Below are 23,083 nucleotides of genomic sequence, written 5' to 3'. Positions count from 1 at the left end.
GACACAACCCTGTTTAGTTTAGTTTGGTAGTTTCATGGATGAGGGTTGAGGCACGACGACACAACCCAGTTTAGTTTAGTAGTTACATGGATGAGGGTTGAGGCACGACGACACAACCCTGTTTGGTTTGGTTTGGTAGTTACATGGATGAGGGTTGGGGGGGTGCCAGCGGGTGCGGAGGGAGGGTCAGGGGGGGTGGGGGCCTCTAGTTGATCTACAGCGGGACAGACACACAGACAGACAGACAGCCATGATCTGCAGGGTCTCAGCTGCGTTCGCTTCCCGCGTTTGCGCGTCTTCATGGTAGTAAGTGCTCACTGCGTTCGCAACTAGTATCATGTCCAGAGGGTGTTCTTGTTCTTCAAGCTGCCCCACGCTACATAAACAGGAGATTGGCTCCTCATGTCTCCGCATGGCCTACTTACTTATATACTGCCTGTGCCTTTAAAAATCGACAATTAATTATTTAATCAATCAATTAAATACTAGGTGAAAACAGGCATTCGGTGAAAACTGCAGCTCATAACATAACAATGCATCACACTGCTATGCTGTGTGAACTTGTGGTTCAGCTATTTTAAATTCATAAATTCAGCTACAATCTCTGAAACCTTTGAAATATTGTAGTTATACCGACAGTGACTACAGGTGTAAAGTTGTGATCTATATATACCCATAATTTGCGAGTTGAAGTTTGTTCAATGATTACCTAAAAATAAAATATTTCACTAAAATCAGTTTGAACATCATCCTGCTCATTATAAATCTAAGCAGTCATTATTTCACACATCTGAAGATTTGGTCTGCGCTCCTCTGGGGAGGCACGGCTGAGTGGGCATTCTAACAGAGACCGTGATGGGCAAAACACTCGTTTAGCATCAGATACAGTAAGTAAGACCTGGCAAGAGGCAGGCAACACAGCACGTGGCCAACTACAGTACAGTATCACTATGACTTTGTCATTATCACTTGGATGCCTTTCATCTTTTGCAATCAAGAGTGTCACTGAAGCATAGATGTTGAAACCTGAATTCCATGAGGAGTCGGTCTATGAGGAGAACTGCATAGTATATTATAGTGTATATTGTCTTCTGAACAAGTAACATTCAATGCAAATTATATTGCAGACATATACTACGGGTGTTTGTATTAGTATTAGTATTAGTGTCATAACATACAAGTCCATTACCAAGCTTATTATAAATACGGTATGTGTTTCTTTTTTTCTTTGTTTCTTGAAGATAAAGTTAATACAGTGTTGCTATATTTTGTTTTGTTTTAATGGTTTGGCTCTGTAAGTGGCAAGACAAGTCTATCTGTGTTTGTTTGTTTGTTTGTCTATCTGTCTGGGGCTAATCGCACAAACCACTGGACCGATCAGTGCTAAATTAATTGTGCATGCTGCTAGTAGGCCAAGGAAGTAATCCCTGCATCCCTGATTTGTGCACACATTGTGAATATATATAAATGTATATCTTGTGAATTACTATATGTTTCACATTTTATGAATTCATAATCTCAGATCCCCTCCATATTTGGGCATGATGTCAGCGATCCACAGGGGAGCCACCTGTTATTAGACCCTGTCTTGAATTCTTTTGCATTGCCTGGCTAGCAATAGGAGACCAGGATATAACATACGGTCACTGTGGGCTGTTTGAAGAGCCACTCATTTATATTCATTGTCTTGTCATTCAAGACGATGGATAGGACTTAAGGCTGCTATCAGACAGTTGTTTCAAAATGATGTTTTATTCAACACTTCAGACCTCCCCAATTAAATAATTTATATGATAATGTAAGGGCAGAGTTACAACATATCTGGAAAGGTGAACCACTACATCCTATTGATAGCATACAGCCTGAGTTGCACTGACAATTGTTGGAGACCATAATATGTGATACAACCTTCTGTAGGAACTGGCAAGTGACCCTCTCCTTTCTGTATGCATGCCTCCCAGACCAGTGTTTTCAAAGCACCCGCATGTGAGCCTGGGTGAGAGATAGGCTCAAGATAAGTGCATTTGTTGCTGAACCACATCAAAGTACAGAGGGATGCCTTAAAAGGCAGAGGCAGTGGTGCTCAAACGGAGCCTTTGATCACTCTCTGATCATTAAAATATTGGATGAATAATTGATTAAAAACCAGACCTTTTTGTGCTATATATCTGAATCCAAATCTGACCTTGAGAATCTGTATGTTCTGACTGAGTGAACGGTACATACATTTTAGCCTATTACAAGTTGATTACCATGCAGTCTACAATACATGTGTGCAATGCATGCTATAAATATTGTGAAATGAATATGCATAATATATAGTATGCACATTGCACATAATTATGTTTGATATTGTTTCCAAAGCAAATCAATGCCAATTATCAGCTTGAGTTGTGCGACACTGAGAGCCAGCATGAAGTGTAGAGGAGTTGAGGTACTGCACGGTGCACCAAGCAGTTTCTCTCGTGGCGGTCTGGAGCTGTGGGGTATAAGCTTGTCACAGAGGTAGAGATGCTGGCTAATAACCAAAAAGCACTGGCAGAGGGTATGTAAGGATCCCTTCAAGCTGTAAGCTGATGGCTGGGTGGCTAATATTACACATCCAGTGTCAACCAAAACTAAAGAAGTCTAAGACCAAGCTGCTGAACCCCATGGTGCGTGCATCTCTGGTACAGACTATCAGAGATATAATTTTTTACTACTATTTACTTCTGCGAAACAGCAACTATGTAAAACAAAACAGTCTTTAATCCAAGATGTAATGACCGTTCAGATATGGACTTAAATCAGTCTGAAAGCTTTAACAGACTTGTATGTTCCCTGGAGTTGTGCCTTTGAAGAATATCTTTGAGCTTGACAACAGGACACATCCAAGTCTGACAGAGGTAACACATTTCCTGGCAAAGCAAGGATAGCCCTGCCTGCAGTGTGCATGGCAGTGAATTTCACCATAGTGAAAGAATCCCGTTGATTCAGAGTCATATCTCTATATTTGTTTTTTTTGTAACGGAAGGCTCAAAGACTGTTAACGCCACTCATAAGAGACCCAAATATTCCATAGTTCACTTCCACAGTTCAAAACTTTAAATGAACCGCCACATCATAAATATTCACTGAAATGGGCACAACGGATGGGTCGACTTGTAGGGCAACCGTTGATCATTTGACAGTTTTAGTTGCATTTAATTCAGGAAAGGAGCTCTCCATTTATACTGCTAGCAATCATACCACCATGCTGCTGTACCATGGTCCATTTGAGCTGTCACAGTCTGACTATAACTGTAGTGCCAGTGGCATTGCACCATTTGACAGAATATATAGGGATGCTGTATATCCTATACAGCCATGCTGTATAGTTGCTTCCTGATTTCAGATTTCTATCATTGACAAATAGGTAAACATGTTGGTATTGGTGTTTAAGTTACTTATAGAAATATCTGTATTATAAATAAAAACTTTGCAGTTACAACTGCTACAACTGTTACAATTTTTACAACAATTACCGAACAATAACATCTCATATCTAGGCCTATTCTATTCTATTCTGTGCTGAAGTTACTGGGAACCCTTAGCTAGGGCAGTATCCTACTGCAACATTTTTGCTGCAGCCTACCTTCCAATATTAACATGCACATATTAAGGAAAGGCTGTGATGTGATAACTTCAATCTCAAAGCTTCAATCAATACCCCTCATCTCTGGGTGCTCGTTTCATGTTTATTGGTGAGGCTCATGAAACTTGGCTGTTCAACTACTGTGAAGTCTGTGAAAACTGTCTGCTTAAGTTGTGGAACAACAGTAAGTAATAGCATGCAGCTTCCACAGATATTCTGGCTGAATTTATCAATATACAGTAGAGAACATTATTCCCTCATAAGACATTTTGCCCTTACAGCACTTCATACTTGGCGGGATAGAAAAGGAAGAACAAAATGGCTGCCATGTGAATATAGTCAGCAGTGACACTTTCAAGTTACTCACAAGCGCAGTTTTTATGCTCTCGGAATTGAATTTACACATTATACTGTGCACGCACAAATATACTAACAGCTAAATGTAGATGAGTACGCCATCTGCTAATGTATCAAAGCAAGAGACACTAATACAGTATGTCAGCCAAGAAATAGAGAGCACAGTTCAAGTTTACATCCGCTTGTATTTCTGGCAAACGCAGCATGTCTTTGACAGGGTGATAAAACTGTTGCAAACAAACACCTCCTCATCAAAAGGAGCTAATAAAGTCTTCAATACACTTAAGTGTAGTCTTAGATACAATCCCCATTTCCCTCTGTATTGGTGTTCCGTTGTCCAAAGTGTATCGACACGCTTATTGGCATTCAATAAAGGGAAACCCTCTCAGCAGTCTCCCTCTGTGTGCTGAGACTGAGAGCGGTGTAAATCCTATGTCCTTTTTGAGTATGCACAGGGAGGAACTTTCCTTTAACGCAATTACCAGAGAGCAATAATGTCACCAGTATGTTCGAACCAATTTTGATTTACAAGTGGACAACATGTTGCCTTTTCATCAGCTTATTATTATTAAGTGGTCTCCATGTGCGTGTTTCCCCTGGACAGCCCACCCCCCCCTCCACTCTTAGAGAGTTATTGATCCTCCCTGTGTACTAGCCCCTCCTGATTTCATTAGGCTCGCTGCTGTTAATTACTCCACACTCTAACCTTTCGCTGTTTCATTTGGACCGACAAATTGGGTGAATTAAAAAAGGGAGGTATAGGGAAGCGGAAAAGAAAGAATGAAAGGGGGGGATGTGAGGATCCACAGCAGCTGTGGCATTGGACACCCCTCCCCTTCTGTGCCGCTTGAGTCCCAAGCGGCGTAATAATTAAAAAAGTTCATCAATGTTCTCTTTGCTCATCAAATTATGCAGAAGGAGGCTACTCTGGTAATTGTTGCAGCGGATTCATTTACGAAAACCATACCAGTTAGAGCTGGTATGGCTGTCTGGGGAGTTATGTTTTTTTTTCCCTTCTTCTTCTCATTTTTTCTTTTTTCCTCAGCTTCATGTATTTGTTAAAATAGTAAAGGCCAGGCTTGAAGTTATCTGAACATTAAATTGCAGTTAAATTTGTGCAGGCCTATTTATGTCCATGGGACATGATGTGACAGACATCAGTTACCTCTTCTTTTTTGTCTCAAATTGCTAGTGCTTCTTCCTTTTAATGCATCTTCTTTTCAAAATGTGTTTAAAGCTGCAATCCCTAAGTATTATGTCTCTCCCAACAGAGAGAGATAATTGCAACGATGTGTGGATACTCCTGGTGAAGCATATAGTGTCAAATCCAGTTTACCATCTGCTTCAAAAAAGATTATTGACATTGTCAACCAGTCAGTGTCCTACTGATGCTACGGTCAAAATGTCTCAATGGAAGAGAAAGGATAACACCTTCAACCACTGCATACGTACGTGCTAGTTATATTGTAATCACCTAGATTAGTTAAAACAATGTTTTATGTTAAAGTGTATGAAATTATACATCGCAGCAAAGTTATAATTACAAATACCTTTTGTAACACAAATGCATGCACTGGTGCATGGCATCTAAATCACAGCAAACATGATTGATTAGTCATAAGAGACTACTGTAGGAACCAGATGAAGATGGTGCTCTAAATCCATGTCAAATCTATGTAGCGACTGCCTACACATTGAGGGATTATCGACAGATTAGTGCCAGCTATAACTGCTGTACTATATAACACATCACATAATTTCTAGCAAAATAGATTTAAGTTTATGCACTTAACACAAACTAATATTCATAATTTATCTGCTGTGTCTGCTGTGATTGAATCACCTGTTGTAAAATGTGACAACTTCGCAAACACGGATGCCTTAATAATAGCTGAACCTGAATCAGCTGTTTGTAAGATATCATACAGTAGACACATGGGGCATGTCTCCTTCCCTCAAGGTTGAGCACATTCTAGCTGAAAATATTCTGTGTTTCAGAAGGAGCCTTTCAGAGTGCTCCCTTCGGTGAGATAATAACTTCATCATAATTAGCCTGTGGTGCTCAGGAGTGTTGAATTGTCGGTTGCAGTGGGATCTGGTCTGATTTATTGCTTGATTTAATTATGTATCAAAATTCAATTAGACACACTTTCAACCAAATTTAAAGTGAGTTTTACCAAGCTGTCCCTTGGAGTCAGGCGGGACTTGAAGGACATGCCTCATAATGTGGGGGCATCTAACTTGTTAATCATCTTTTGTGCCGCTCAAGTGAACTAGGTGAAGATGTTGGAAAAGATGTGTTCTTTTGCCTTACATTCACCTCTTCAGTCTTCACTGACATCAAACTGTGTGCACACAGTGCATCACATATAAATAACTCAGAAATAGAACTGAAGTCATGTGGGTTGCAGGTAGTGTAGGTACAAAGGGATAATGTATGATGTGGCGGTAGTTGTTGAAAAAGAATGACCGACAGGATGTTTAAACACGAGGCAAAGTCGAGGTGTTTAATCAAAACTAAAAAACTCTAAAACTTTAATCAAAACTTGTTTGGGGTGATGATTTGAAACTATTCCATAAGTGTCGTGCTTGCCGTCTGCCCAGCTGCAGCACAGTCGCCTCGGAAAACAAGGAAGTGAGTTGATCAAATAGAATACATTTTCGGTTACTGCATCGTCTATTTCTTGCTTCAAATGTTTTCCAAAACATTCTTGAGAGCAATGTTTAGTTGTAAATGACATGGTGTGTATGTTTACATGGCTGTCATGTTGGATACAGCATAAAATGCATGCAGCACAGCAGGTGCTCTGAGGCTTTCATTAGACTGTGGTCTGTTATAGAGCTGAGCATTATCAAGAAATAACACACAGCTGAATTCTGCCATTGACTAATCATAATGAAGCATGATAATAAGTGCCCATATTATCACTGTAGATCAGAATCTATGTATAACCGTTACTTTATAGAAAATTAAAGAAATAGCTGTGCAATGTATTTAGTCACATCACTTTTCATTGGTTCAACATTCATAAATTCCACAGACTTGAACTTGGCGTCACTATTTTGGGCATGTCAACCATTATGGTCGACATCTTTGTAGATCAGCTATTTTTGCTCATTTCAAATAAATAGTAAAGGTGCATTCATGAATGACACCGTTGTACGATGAACTGCAATTACTATACAACTATACAATAGGGCATTCATTTTCTGAGGGGCTAAACAACATAAAAAGATGAAATATGAAGTTTTCTGTCCATAGAAATGCAGTTTGCGGTAGAACAGCTAAGTAGGAAGTGTCTGGTGTTTTGTTTTTTTGTCTTCCTTTCCCTAACCCACATCAGTCACTGCCTGATCGCCCCCCTTTGCTCGAGACTACACTAGGGAAGAAAAGAGAGAGCTGTTTTGAATAAGTGTCACACCAGGCTCCGAAAGCTACATTGATCTCTACTACTATGCAAATCCAAGATGTCACGGCGTCTGCACTAAAAACCCAAGGAAGGGGAAGAATATTTCAGCCGGAGGTCATTGACTGAAGCACAGCCTTTTAACGGTATTGTAAATATGTCAGTGCGGGGAAAGGTAGTGGAAAGGAGAGTGGAGAGGGTAAATCCCACTGTGGTGTCAAACCTTTTGGTGTTTGGTTGCATCAAGATTTAATATAGTGACATATACTGTATGAATTGTTAATGCATTTGATCTCTCCTGCCATTGAAAGCAGTGACAGTTTGTTTAATTGAGAATGGCAGAGGCATTGTCCACAGATTGCTACGAGCAGCAGCACACTGTAGTAAGCTAAGGCCCCAATGTTAAAACAAAAAAACAGAATCACTTATCACTGTCACCCACTGGCAAACAAGACACACAATGATGACATTGATGAATGATTCCCGTGCATTCACTGAATATGAGCTCCTGAACGCTGTAGGTTGCATTCTTGACTTTAAACACACAGTTGGCAGCCATATGGTTGAGTCTAATGTCATTCAGCATTTCTCTCATTATGTGTCAAACTACAGTCACTGTCAACCACATGGCACCATGGATTGTCACTTCACATAATGCTCACGTGCTCACAAGGACTTTGCAGAACTGCTGTGAAGCATTAGCGCTCCAAAGTGACTGTTCTCTCATTACCAATTTTAGATGTGATAATAATACTGAATTAATGTCTCTAAAAATACTAACCATCTCTCTGCTGAGCTGCTCACAGACTTCACTTAAAAAAGATAACCTTTGTAAGTGTTGCTATTCCAGTCATAGTACCCTGTAGCTTAGGAACAACTTTTACCATGATACAAGACTAATAAGTGCCCTATCTTGCACCACAAGATAGGGCACTTATTAAATCCACCACATAGAGTTTGTTGAAATTGTCAGTGCTAATTTTCAACCGAAGCAGTTGTCATTTGAGTTGTATAATTACCAAATGTGGTATCTGTGTGCCCATGGTGGTCTTAATGGAGAATTCTGGACTCGCGCTTTTCTTACTGCAATCTGATGTTATTATATCTCTGCTGTCCGGAGGAAACCTCATAACTCCAAAATGTTCATTTTTCAGGAAATGAAAAATATATTTTTTTAAGGAAATGATTAAAACCTTATATTTTTTAAACGATGCAATACTGCCTCATCAAAGTTGGTGTTGTGACATTAGATATTGTTAATTACATGCATGAGAAGGAGAGAGGTGGTGGAGTTATACGTTTTAGCAGACAGTTTGAGGGTCCAATGGATTTAAGAGGTTTTGTCCAATGCCTTTTTTACTACTTTCCATTGGTTCAATATTTTCTAAACAACACACAGACGTAAAGAGTGTTCAATAGCACTGATTTATGGAAAAAAATCAAAAACCTCAAAAATGTAGTTATGATGTTTCCTCTGGACAGCAATCCAATGGTAAAAAAATAAATCCATCTAGAACGCACTGTATCTCAGAGCATGCGTGCTGGGTCATAGGTTTTTACAGAAGCCCATTTGGGACAAAACACTGTACATTGTATAGATCTGGTCATTAAGAAAAACAGACAAAGGAAAAAAACGATTTAAAAAACAAAAAAAAACAGATGTGCCTTCCGTCTAAACGGCAATGGTGTTTGAGCGAAACATCCTTCCAGAGTGGAAATCTCTGAAAGGCTCTGAAGACCTCCCGTCTCCATGTAAACGTGTCACGTCATGGCTCACGGCGGCTGTGGTTCTACACACTGGTCTATCTGGCACTGTTCTTTTTACAATTTTATTTATACATTTTCAGGTTTAAAGACAAGACATACTTTACAAACATTCACATCACATACACATATACACACAGACCCTTCCCACCCCCTCATTCAAAGGAAAGAAAAAATTATAATAATAATACACTTTATCTGGCACTGTTGCGTGTCCGTGTAGATGCAGAATAATAAGTGAGCACTTGTTTTCTATTCTGATCGTTGCCGTGAAAATGTAGCCTTAGACCCGACATGAGCCGGTCTAATGACCAGGGCAGTGCAGCATAGATATTTCCTTACTATTTATAGAGCTTATTATTACCAGTTTCGGATTACGGTGTGCTTCTATATACTGTAAGGTGGAAGGGGAGACCTTTGTTGTTCCGGTGGGGAACGTTCAGTTTCAGTTTCACCCAGTTGCTGGCTGCTCACATGGACTTGATGAGTTGTTTGGGGTCAAGGGTCTTGATCATGGACACTTGAGCCCAAACAGCGACACATACACGTAGACTGGGTCGGGAGGCAAACCTCCTCCCTAAGACTATGGCCACCCCGACCCTGGTGGGTCGGGTTTCCAACGTGTGCACAATGCTTGCAGTGGAAATCCATCCAAATTCAACATAACACTCAAGGTGGACAGGTACTGTATATGACATTCTGATGTGGTTGAAAAACACATTATAATGATCTCGTCCAGATTAAGCTTACACCTATAAACCTTTGATGTGACAATGAAGTTGGAGTTGAGTTGAAGATTAAAGATTCTAAATGCCACGTTAGATACTATTCTTGCACAATTTAGGCAGGTCTTTTAAACCACTCTCACAGCGTATACACATTTTAATGAACTAAGTAAGAAAGTAAAAGTAAGTAATTGTAGAAAACAAGAATGACTCAGTCATAATTTCCAGCTGCAGCAAGCTCTCGTTTATGAACATCTATAATCAGATTGTGTGCCGTAGCCTCTAGCGCCTGATCTCACGGCTTCACGTCTGCCATTGGCTTAGCGGCAGCCAAGAGGCAGCCAATCATGAAAAAGTCTCGACTATGGTCGCTAGTAGAGGTAGATCAACATGTTGTCCAGACGCTTTTCAAGCAGCTGGCAAAATGTTTAACTTTGGCCTATGTGTGGCGCTCTAGGAAAGGCAATAGTCACCAATATCACTTCAATATCCCTATTAGATTTTTATGTACACTATAGTGTTGGCAAATGGGACATTTTCGCCTGAGGATGATACTAGAGTTAGGGTCATTTGTCACCCAAATGTTTAAGGTTCATCCTCCTGGGAGCATGAATACACTCCCATTAGATATTGAGATATGTGTGTGCAACTGTGGGGTCATCAAAGTCAATAGGAATCATTCTCTGAGGACGGACCAAGCGATTGACCAACAATCACACAGACAGACACAACCATCCATAGAGTTCTATTGCTTCAAATACTTCTATTCTGTGTATGTAGTGGAATTGTTTTCACAAAGATGGTACCTTTGAGATTTTGAAAACTCCCACATTTCTCACACCAAACTAGTAAAGTACCTCACAATCAAAGTACTTATAACTAAAATGTCTGGGGGCTAGTCAGGCTCATTAGCATTCCCTAAATCATCCGTTCTTCTTAGTCCTTACACATCATAAGGAATGTTTAAGTGAGATGTTGGTAGTAAGAGACAATAGTGTCGATGTCAGAAGGCTTTTAATGTTACAAATGAGAACCATTTTGTGCAGCATTTTCTCTCAATCTACTCATTTGCTCTCTACCTTGAGGGAACTAGCAGATATGTGCAGGTCATAAAAGCACACTGCCCAACCAAGGTCATGTGTTTATTTCCCACAATGAAATGGCAATGAAAGTAAAGTAATAGACACTATAAAAAAAAGCCAATAGACCTGATTTTTCAAGAAGGCCAGCTATAAGAGAGACGGTATATACAGTACAGGAAGGGAAGTACAAATTGTTCCATGATACATCCTCCACCAATAAAATATTAACAGTCAACATATTCAATATTCCAGAAGAGATAGCACCTGCTCCACCAGTTATCAAGTTATCAATGCAGACTTCATGCATATTTTTCAGGTAAGCTAATCCATATGAATGCAAAAGGCCTGCAAGGAAATAGTTTAGTTCATTTTCTATAATTATGTGATAGTGTATGATAACATACCCATAGCACAAACTGTTATTTGTTTATTCAACTGGGGCAGCTTGTTAACCAACATGCTACTGTCAGGTCTTAAGAATGCATATACACAACCAAATCATGCGTGCAAACGCAACACAGGGGTGCAGCGCTGTTAAATCATTGATGAAGCACAGAGACAAAACTCGCTGTCGTATCCCCATCTGCCGCATGCATACCGTACCCACATATGTCAATGTCAGTTTTCTCGACAGCTCAGTCAGTTTAAAAAAGTGTGGCTTTGATGTAATTCCGAAGCCATGCAGTGAGGAACTCTCGCTCTCCTAGCCTGCCCCACCCAAGTGTGGTCCATCACCGTCCCCGAAAACAAACTTCTCCTCTCACTTCTCTTTCCCCCTCATCACACAACTAAGCATCCGTCATGTTGGATATTTTTGTGTACGGCAAATGTGAGCTCTCAGGACAACAAACGCATGCATTTCTTCTTCCAACCCTCGTGCTGTTTCTCCGGTCACGGCCAAATATATTAACATATGTTCTCACAGTGCACAGTGCTACTCTGCACTGGTAAATTCCTTATTATAGCAAGCCCCGTTCCGTGCTTTCCCCATTGAATATCCATAAGTAGTAAAACACCGCCACAATCTGCCCACTCAGAACAGTAGGGATGTGTCTTGTGATGGGGGCTCCTTAACATTTAGTCAGAGGCCATCTTTGTCAAATTGATATATTCCTCCCACTCACAGCAAACGCGGGCGGTAATAATGACAAATAAAGGCAATATTGCATCTGGAAGGTCATCTGCTGGTTATGGTTTTGTTTTCCCTTCCTACACTGTAGCTATGATTCTTTTCAGCATGCTGACTCTAAATTCCCTTGGTATATTTCACAATGTGCCAATGTGAAATAGGCCTATACAAGTTCCCAATGTCTTCATAATTTTCAAATTAAAGCGATTTGTAATTTCCCTTTCTCTCTCTCTTCTTCTTTAAGAGACATATCAAAGACATAAAATAACACTGGTGACACTTGCCTGTTTAGTTATTCACAGATAAAACACAAACTACAGTATATTGGATAAACAGGAATATCAACCAAAGATAATGAGACACACTTTGACAGCATATGACATATAGCTGCACATGCTCTTGACAAAGCATCACAGATGTTTGGCTAAATTTACCGACAGTATGTGCATACATTTAGGAACTTTTGTCAAAGACAGACTTTTATGCTGAGATGTGACGACTTCCTGGAGAATAATCGACATGTTAATACACATTAGCCAAGCTGCATGATTACCACCTAAGATGAATGTGTTGCTTGTACGGGATATAAAACACACAATCCAAGATCAGGAAATAAGACATGACAGCCCATGAGGATATTGACTGATGTTGCTTTGACACTGATATGTGTTGATTGCTGTGAAAATGCATATTGTTAGTGTCTGTTGTCTCCATTGCAGAATGAGTTCATAAAGGGTGACCATCCTGTGACCGTCCTTTAAGACAGTGTCCAATTATTTTTATAATCTTAATGTCTTATTTGGAAGGTCTGCCAGCAACAGAGTTGTGCTGTGTTGATCTAAAGAATTATTTTAAAAGAAGAAACACTACAGAGAAGTCATCTTCTTCTGATTCTGGCATCCATGTCATCCCATGGCAACATACTGATTTATAATGGTAGAGAGAAAAAGAAAAAAGAGGCCAGGATATACAGTATCATTGAATCATGAAGGCATTGAATAATACTTTGCTCATGAATAATATCATTAAAAATAGGCTCTTTTTAGACCACAGGCAAAGATCTTAGGCTTTTTATGATTAATGCCTTATCAATAAATTAAGGGTTTTTGAGATTTTATTTATTAATTACTTTGTCTTATTTTTTCTTTTTGTTGCATTCAAGTTACAGTAGGGCTGTGCCATCACGCAAGGACATTGTTTGTTTGACCATCCAATATAATGTTTATACAGCACCACTGACAAAGAAATGCGGCTTCTTTAAACGTTATATTGGTCATTAAATATTCCATATATACACCTAGTATACTGTATAGTACACCTAGCAAAAACACAAAGGAAAATGTGTCAAAGTGGAAGCGTATTGAAATTACTGCAGGCTATCCCCTTTCCTCCTGGAAAATATGCTGAATACAAGTTCTGGTGCTGTGCCAAGGTACTTTAAAGGCCAGTCCACATGACAAATCAGTGATTTACAACGGGACAACACCATTTGCAATGCGTTGTGCAGAAACCAGTCACAGCGGTCTGAATAGGCTCTATGCACACAGCATATTGGTGAGAAATTGGGCCACTTCTTACTTCCTTCACAAGTGTTACCAATGATGCTACGGTAATTCAGGTTGTGTTCCATTCTGGTCAAACAGAGTCACGGTGCTGCTGCTATCGTGCATAGCTGGCTCACTTGGCTCACTGGAAAGACTCTGCTACACTACATGGAATTGAGCCTTAATTAGCATTATTGGTAACACTCATGAAGGAAATAAAAAATTCTTGCCTCAAGGTTCATGTCTTATTTTAGTTTTGAAGGTATTGACCCATTAAGTATCTGAACGATACAGTACCCTCTAAGATTAAATCAAATCGAAGAGGTACTACAGCCCTGGCGGTGGCGTAAACGTCTGGGCACCCGACTGGTAATACAGTCGCAGTGTGCCGTGGGTTCGACTCCCAAGCCCGACACGGCCTTTACTGCATGTCTTCCCCCAACTCTCTCCTGTTTCCTGTCAGCCTACTGTCTGTCCCTTCAAAAAACCAATAAAACCAAAAAAGATATCTTAAAAAAAATAAAAATAAAGAAGAGAAGAGGTACTACAAATGGGTGTGACATATCACAAAACAAAAATAAAATAGCGTGTGTCCAATCATTACAAAATGCAGAAGATACTGTATGTTTCATAAATTGAACACTGTTGAACCATACAGTATGTATGTGTAACACCCAGGATTCAAACTCAGGCCTGAAAGTCCAACATCTTAACCACTAGACCAAAGGGATATCCCTATGGACTATGGGAGATATTAGACTTTTGAGGCAATCAGGCTGAGGCTCTGAGCCACTGCTACATATGTAAAATTATTTAGAAATGAAACAATAGGGAATTGGTATCAGTTCTAATCGTGGATGGGCCCGTCACAAATTTGGCACAATTTCAGTGACAGTATCCAAGTTTATCACCAAACTAGGTGGATATGTTAATAATTAAGCTGCTGAAACATGTCCCCAAAATATAAATGTGTTGGCTTGAAACCCTGAATCACTGATTAATGTCTATATTTATCTTTGTATTTTATTACACAATGTTTTGCCCCTAAAGACAGTCTAGACTTTAGACTAGATAATGTGATACAAATTAAGCTACATGTAATTACTTAAAGAACAAATGACCTTGTTTTTGTCATTAGATCTGCCTGCGTGCTTTGATGTTTGTATCGACCCCCCCTGGTAGGCCTAATGTGGTATAGGCTGGTGGTGTGGTCCTCTGTAGTGATCACTTGACTACACATTTCTACAGGTTTTATTTAGCTCCTACAGTGTGAATATACCCTAAAGCAGCTAGGACCCATGCAACTCCCACCATGCTCCCCTTAAAGAAGGTTCCACTCATTCTGCTGGATTACAGGCCTAGGTATTAGCCACAGCTCAGGCTAAAAGGGTAATACATTAGCCATCTCAGGGATCGGGCTGCTCCACTGCAATCCTGAAGCACACAATGACTTATCATTAATGGGTTGGGAAGTGTGGGGAGAGTGCACCCTGCACCAGAGATTTCCACATGGATACGGCCTCTGACACAGGGGCACCAGCCCTCCACCATCTGCAGTGACTTGACAAATGATTCTATATCAAAGGGGTCTACAGTGATTTGGGTAGTAATTGATTGGATGTGTGGCACTCAAATCCCTGATTGGTTTAGTTTGGATCATGTAGGGTGGGGAATATGACAGAGAGAGAGAGAGTTATAGAGACAAAATGCATCCTGGAACTAGTTTTACTTTACAATTTACAATTTAGGCATTTAGCAGACGCTCTTAATCCAGAGCGATTTACAGAAAGCAAACACAAAGCAACAAATGCATATAAATAGTCATCTATAGGACCATAAGAACCTATATCATCCGTCACATTGAAACTATATAAAAAACTAAAACCACACGATTCATCAGGGTTTCGGGTCTCCCAACATCATACCCCTCACTCAGGTGACCCAGCCGGGGTGATCAAGTCCCGACTTACGTCCCACCGTAGCTACGCTCGATCAGTCCCATTAGGGAAAAACCAGGGCCACACAATCCGTTCCTCCTGAACTACTCTGCCGGGACTGGGAGGTACTATTCTGGCGTGTGGAAGGACTCTGTGGGCTGACTTCTGTCCGGGCCCCTCCTACGTCCCACAGAATATAATTATTTACGGACACACATCACATTAATTCAACACAATATATATGGTTGAGCCCCAATAGCATACAAATATATATATATTCGTGGTTCATAGGCATAATACGTGAACAGTTTTATTCAAATTGTATTGTCATAATGTGTAGGCTCAAATTGTATTGAGAGATCTGAGAGATGCCCAGTGCATGTCGTAAATACCTCTGCTTAGCCATGCAGAGAAAGTCTGTTGGGGAGAACTTAAACTCCACCCTCCCATGTGGAAGCTAGTCTTGTTCACAGCAAGCCAAGCAGTGTCAGTGAGAACAAGGGGGGGGGGGGGGGGGGGGGGTACCATGCACGTATGGAGCCATTTGATTATGAACCGAATCCATCTGTGTTCATATCTGTCCCATACTCACTACAGTGGGCTCATTGAAATTCAGCACATAGAGGGGAGCAACAATCATATTTTTGCCATTAACCTTTGTTATGGAAACCGTGATAACTGGGGAGGTGACATCTTTGCTTAAAATGGTCTCTTCTCAGCCCTCGACTAGCATTGCCTCAGCCTCATAAAGCAGAGAGGATAACATGATTCTATGTTGCAATATGATGATGCACTGAATGGTAACCAATATAGATGCAAATAAATGTGATTTAAGGCCCGGATGACTTACACCTTAATTTAAAATATAGGTTACAATTTCAACATAGGCCTATTTGCAATGTTAAATATCTCTCTCTCTCTCTCTCTCTCTCTCTCTCTCTCTTTTCTTCGATTAGTGCGTATACGCCCGTACGGCCTTTATGGCCTGGTAGGCTCTGCATATACCTTTTGCCTTTTGACATTGACATGCTGTGCTTGCTAGTGACAGATGCTGCACAGGACCAAACCCAGAGGTCATAAATGACCTTTCAGTTTGTCTCTTTTCTTTTTTTTTCTTTTTAGTCACAACATTACGCAACCTCGGGCGCACTGATGGAACCCTGGGTTGTCTTCCACGATCAAATTTACCTCCACTGAATTGTGTGTGTGTGTGTGTGTGTGTGTGTGTGTGTGTGTGTGTGTGTGTGTGTGTGTGTGTGTGTGTGTGTGTGTGTGTGTGTGACTGTGTGTGACTGTGTGTGACTGTGTGTGTGTGTGTGTGTGTGTGTGCAACTGTGTGCGTGCAACTGTGCGTGCGACTGTGTGTACTGTATGCTTGCAAGTGAGTGAATGGCTTGTTTGTGTTTGCATTTGGTTGGAAGATGCCTCAGTAACTACTCATATTCTCTAAATAACCTTAATTCCTGTGTGACTGACTGGCCTCTTGCTTAGGTGCCGGAGGGGTTGTCTTTTATTATACAGGATGAAACTTCATTAAGATGATATTCACAAGCGGCCATTCCATACGAATATGCTGGCTGGCAAGAGTTGTACACAAGATCCCCCATCAACTGTTTTATCAGTCTGTTTGTTTGCATAATAGTGTTTAGACTTAGAGGAAAGCAAGAAAGGGGGGGAGGGGGGATTTGTTCAGCATTTTCATCACTTGACCCTTTACAACCAAAGTTGTCGGAGAAAATGTTTTTCATTTTCAATGTGGAAAACAAAAGCTGTGAAATGACATCATGGAGTCATAGGGCGTTAGTTTGCTGTAGTAATTTCAGAGAGCTGGCAGGAACAGAGTGCAGCAGGACCCCGTACTGGCAGAGGTGCTTGAACCCCACCCCCAACACTCACCCTCTCCATCTGTCACCTAAATAGGTTGAAGTGCTCTCATACACACACACATAAGCAATCATGCACAATGCACATATTTACACATAGAGTACTCTCTCTCACTCTGTCTCTCTGATCTCTCTCTCTCTCTCTCTCTCTCTCTCTCTCATAATAACAACAACAACAATGTAGAGGTCAGTGCCCATAGCCTACTTAACAGGGTCAGTTACAGACAGGGCACCATGGGACCATACAACCATGTGTGCGGGTATGTATGGTCCAAAATAAAATGTGAGCCGGTCGGGTGTGTGGGTGAAATACAAATGATCCATTCCAGGATCAAGTAGCTATACTGCCAGTGAGAGTGACTTCTTTCTCTATTGCTGGATTTGTTGTTCAACAGAGGAGAAGTCAAATTAAACCAGAGACAGTGGACAATATTATTTCGCCCGACAGAAAGGGCTTTTTATAGTCTGGCGATTTAGTGTTGTGATCAGTGACCGGCGATCAAGTTTGATTGCTGGTCGCAAAGACTTTTATTGAGCTTTTCCACTGCATGGTACTCCTGGCTCGACACCGCTTGCCTTTTTTGATTTATCATCAAGCTAAAGTAGTACCAGGTACCTGTTACGTGGTCTTCTTTATGTATCACCTCCATTGAGCTGAGTCGTTACTAAACGTTGATGTGAAACTCTACTGATTGTACTAGTCTAGTACACTAAACACTGGTGAGTCGTGACAAACCTTTAAACTAGCTGTTATAAATGTGAAATGAATCAATATGAGCAACTGCATATTATGGCCTGTTCCTCACCAAAAATGTTTTTACCAGACAAGTCGAAATTGTTGTTTATTGCTCTTCTCAGCAGAACCATGTGTTGTGTTGCTATAATGACTAGCAGCATTGAGAAGCAGTGGAAAATGACATACCTGGTACCAGGATGTAGTTCAGTTTAGTAGAATTGAGTCCAGCTGGTACCACACATTTGAAAGAGGCTACTACAGTATGCGTAAAATGACTGACCGCCATTGTGATGTGCTGAGAGTTGAACTTTTATGTCATTGCCGGCTCTATTGTCATGATAACTACATTATCCACCGCAATGAAATTAGTTTAGCTTTTGCCTCGGTAACCGACATTCTAAAAATATTAAGGTATCCACGTGCTTAGACTTCTTTATAATCAATCATGCTGTCAAGAGAGAAAATGGATCGGCAGCAATGAAACAAAAAACAGTGTTCATATCTCTCAAGTATGTCTGTCTGTGTGCTCTATTTCCCTCCAATGGCAGAAGAGTTGCCATAAGTATACTAATGGACAAAAACTATTTCCATCATGGATAGATAACTTTGATCCCACAGGGAATATCATTCGCCAAGAGGCAATACAGCAGTTAGAGTTGCAAAGTTACAGATACAGAGTAAGGAAAGTACTGTTGGATCATGGATGCAGCAATACAAAGGTATGAAATAACAAGAAGCACCATCAAACAATAATGAACAACCTATCCTGCATTACGCAGAAAACAACAATAACACAAGAAAGAGTAACTTATTACAGTGTGTTGTCATTTAGAAGTCTAGAAGTTACTTTTACAGGTAAACACAGGGGCAGTGGTGGCCTAATGGTGGCCTAATGGTTAGAAGAGCAAGTTTTGATGTTCCTGGTTCGATACCCAGATCACAGGCTTTAACTGGTCAGATCCGTTAAGGAATTGTTTTGCAGATATCTACAGATAACGGGACAGATGTAATGTGGTATTGAACATTTTGGGTTTGGGCCAGTGCTCTGCAATACGATAATCTGAATACAAGCTTATTGCTGATGGTGTGAGAAAACATTAAACCATCAACATTGCAGGGCCCTGTGCGAGACTATTTCAAATAGGTGCAGCTGTTGCTTCCGTCAAAACTGTATTCATAGGTCACCGATTTCAATATAACGCAACACAGGAACCCCAGCTAGTGTTTTTGGTCGTCCAACAGTTTCTTAATCGGTTGGGCGCGACTCAAATCCAGCGTTTGGGAGCAGCCTTATAACTCTATGGGAGCAGCCTTATAACTCTATGGGAGCAGCCTTATAACTCTATGGGAGCAGCCTTATAACTCTATGGGAGCAGCCTTATAACTCTATGGGAGCAGCGGCGATAGTGCTGGCGGCGCGCTGAACGCGTGCACGTTCATTCACTGGGCGTGCAAATGCAAAAAGTGTCATTCTTGATTGTGTTACGCACACACGAACCACATGCATGGGGCCTTTTGATTTGGTGTAGCGCCAGGGCCCTCGGAGGGGTTGATTTGGCGCTGTCTGGAGCTCCGTAGATAGATTTATACTACTATACTAAGTGTGTTTCTGTACACAACCTATATTAGTAATAATATATAATAAGATAATATACTAAGATGCTGTATTTTCTTTGCTATTCACATATTTCAATCCTGTTCTGCTACAGTATGATGAGGAACTTACTTGTGCCAAAGCCTCCAAACAAAAACTCATGAAAAATTGGCACAATGTATTCCTCCTGGAGCTTACTGTCAGAAGTATATCTTAACCTGCCCTTTTACCCTGACCTCCTCACTGCACCAATGCTCAGAGCCCACTCCTCAATTATTCACAGAATGCAAGAGTTTCTTTCTTTATCTTCTTGCCAGCCAGAGTAAACGCTTTCAGAAAAATAGAGGGGCACATAACTGCTTCGTAGATGAATACGAGAATGACATTCAGTGGATATAATGCATTCGATGCCAGTTCTAATTGTAGCCTAACAGTATGCAGACCTCTGGGATATTCACAATTCAATGTATGGCCTTTGGACTATAGGATCGCTATGGAAACCAAAAGACCCGAACGACCTGTGGTGCCACCCACTCGGACAGCCGTTAATCATCTTCGTTCAGATCCTGGCACTGCAGAATTTGGCCAATGTGTCAAGAAGCAATTATGTGTATTTAGTGCTTTGGAAACCCATCTACTACCTCACTGCTCTCTTTCCTCGCTCTCTCGCTTGCTCACTCGCTCTCATTCTCACACTCTTAATATAATCAGGGAGCAGTCAGTTTAAAAGCCCTCTGTTCGTTGCCCTATCTATCCCCAGAATGCATACAATGCAGATGAAGGTGTGTGTGTGTGTGTGTGTGTGTGTGTGTGTGTGTGTGTGTGTGTGTGTGTGTGTGTGTGTGTGTGTGTGTGTGTGTGTGTGTGTGTGTGTGTGTGTGTGTGTGTGTGTGTGTGTGTGTGTGTGTGTGTGTGTGTGTGTGTGTGTGTGTGTGTTCGTAGTGGGGGGTATCCTATTCTGAGAGCCATTACAATCCGAATATTCTTTTCATGTGAATCATATCCATGCAGCCATTTACTCATTTTGCCAGCCTCCTGCACTGACTGACATACCAAATTACCCCGGCTGGCCCATTGCATTCTCCGTGCATATTGGTTCGGTGCGGAAAGCGGAGACTAATGTGAGCTGACGAGAGGGAGATTATGTTCTGCTACTAACAGCTAAAACGTGAACACCACCACCCAGAAATCCATGGTGTTCCCCGTTACATCAGCCTGATCAGCTGTTTAAAAAGAGCTACAGAAAGAGAGAGAGAGATGGGGACGAAATGGCCCGGAGAGCAGAGAGTGATTGTGCAGCAGCACCCTAAATCTTAAGGTTATTTGACCTTCAACATTTGCTTCTAGACACGCATGTGAGAACATTTACAGAAAAACATTCCCATACACTCACGAGGCCTGTACCTTTAAGGCCTCGGGCTCTGTGCGCGCTCCCGCGCGAGGGCATATAACCCCGCCGTGACTTTCCGCTTCTCACCCCATTTCCTTTTCTTCTGCCATTACAGAACGAACCAACTAACGGGACTTCGGATCTATGGGCAGTTCCCATGCAGGCAAGACTTTTTTAGAGAGCTAGCTGTGCATTAACAACATGAGGTGATGCTAGGTGTTGGCCGCATGTTCAGAGAGTTAGCTGTGCATTAGCAACGTGAGGCTAGGTGTTGACTGCTTGATGACAGGCTGTCAGACCACTTCTCTTCTTTGCGGTTTCCTTTTACCACAGGTCCACTCTTGGTCGTGCCGCCCACTCAAGCAGAAAAGGACGCAAGCCCTTTTTGACACATTTCGAGGCCAATGAACTGAAATTGTGTGAATTTCACTATATAACACTTTATCACATTTGCAAGTAGCAAGGACTGGGAGGTAGGAGTTGGGGGGTGGGGGTGACTCAATCAGTCTGTCAACTGTGAAGACGTGAGACCGTCAGAGAGAGTGAAGTGAGGACTGTACATAGACAGGATATATTAGCATCTAATAAATCCGTCATTTTCACCTCATGCCAAGCAGATGCCAGTATTAATGGATTGGAGAGGAATTCTTTAATTGCCATGCAATAAGAGTGAACTTTACTTTACTATAGTTTCAATTATGATTATTATTCTTTTTTAATATAAATTTTGATTCATACAGTCAACAGCGAGCTGTTGTAGCGAGGCTACAACAGGTATTGCATAACCAGAGGTGACAATAACGGGCATTGCTCCCAACAGGCTTCGGCCTAATCTAGATCCATAAGCTCTTGTGTTGTATTATTTTTCTAAATGGTATGTGGATTCAATGTGCTTTCATTGCCATTTGGGACCTCATTGCCCAATAATGGTACTTTAAGTAACGTTACTTATAAGTACCATTATCGGGCAATGAGGTCCACAATGCCGAAGCATGAAGATATGGTACCATATCTTCATGCTTCGGCATTTGTGCACAACGTATGCCAGTAATGATGCAGAGGTCGACTCCTAACCCATGGGTACTGTGAGTTCACTCGTCGGTCTGGTGGGTTCAGGACGGGTGAGCTTTAGGCTACTAGAACACTCATTCAGGCGGACACACACACACACACACACACACACACACACACACACACACACACACACACGCACACACAGATATACACAGATATACACAAACACAATTTCATGTGTTCAGGCTTCACCTACGTTCTTCCACTAAGTGTTATTCGTAGCTTTGTTTACTCTGCCATTGCCAAAACTTAATATTTATTTTGGGTCAAGAAGAAGAGGCTACTACTGAGGCTATGGCTGACTTAATCAGATTAAAGTAAAATATGGGTAATGCTAAGGTTGCACACAAAGTGGGCCAAAAAAGTAATGTGTGGGAGTGGGAGAGAGAGACAGAGAGAGAGAAAAATGTAGAGTTCATGTGTTCAAAGACTAAATAGACCTACTACACTTTTGTACTAGCATACCGTACATTGTTTGTTTTCATGGCTTCAAACACCTGAATAGAATAAATAAATCAGACGATATCAATGATAACTGGACTTGCACTTGGACATGGTTGTTCACAGTGGTATTGCATCAGACTGCAGATCTGCAATGGTGCAGGCCAGGCCCATGTGTTACCATGTGTTGTTCATGCTGTAAATCTCTCTGGATTAAGCTAAATGCCTAAATTGTAATTGTAAAGTGATATATTAGACATCTTATGTATTTTGGTTGTTATTTTTGAGTGAGGCCATCCATTTAGCGTGGCTTGTGTTGTGACCATTTTTGAGTGGTGCAGCCACTCCAAGGAACAGCAATGTCCCTCCCTATGTTTAGGGTACCAATAGGGGAAAAAGTGGCACTG

The 23,083-nt window shown here is 41.1% G+C and overlaps 1 protein-coding gene across 3 annotated transcripts in view; it reads right to left on the bottom strand.

The window, feature by feature from the left end:
- pcdh11 (protocadherin 11) overlaps nucleotides 1-23,083 on the bottom strand; it is a gene marked incomplete at both ends in the record, with an annotated part of 145,804 nt that overhangs the window by 63,992 nt on the left and 58,729 nt on the right. The gene's annotated exons all lie outside the window — the stretch shown is intronic.

This window comes from Protomyctophum bolini (assembly GCF_963924005.1).
Source record: "Protomyctophum bolini genome assembly, chromosome: 10".
NCBI lineage: Eukaryota > Metazoa > Chordata > Actinopteri > Myctophiformes > Myctophidae > Protomyctophum > Protomyctophum bolini.
The sequence above is the reverse complement of the archived record's forward strand: the minus strand, read 5'-3'. Positions and strand labels throughout refer to the sequence as shown.